Consider the following 245-nt stretch of genomic DNA (forward strand, 5'->3'; position numbering starts at 1 on the left):
TTGCTAATGTGGAGCTGGCTCCACCTCTCTGCCTGACCTTGCATTTGAGATAGAATAACAGAATCATAGAATAGTTTGGGCTGGGAGGGACCTTAAAGACCACCCAGTTCCAACCCCCTTCCATGGGCAGGGACACATCCCACCAGACGAGGCTGCCCAAGGCCCCATCCAACATGGCCTTGAACACTTGCAGGGATGGGGCATCCACAGCTTCCCTGGGCAACCTGTGCCTCACCACTCTCATG

This window comes from Cuculus canorus, chromosome 2, assembly GCF_017976375.1.
Source record: "Cuculus canorus isolate bCucCan1 chromosome 2, bCucCan1.pri, whole genome shotgun sequence".
NCBI classification, from domain to species: domain Eukaryota; kingdom Metazoa; phylum Chordata; class Aves; order Cuculiformes; family Cuculidae; genus Cuculus; species Cuculus canorus.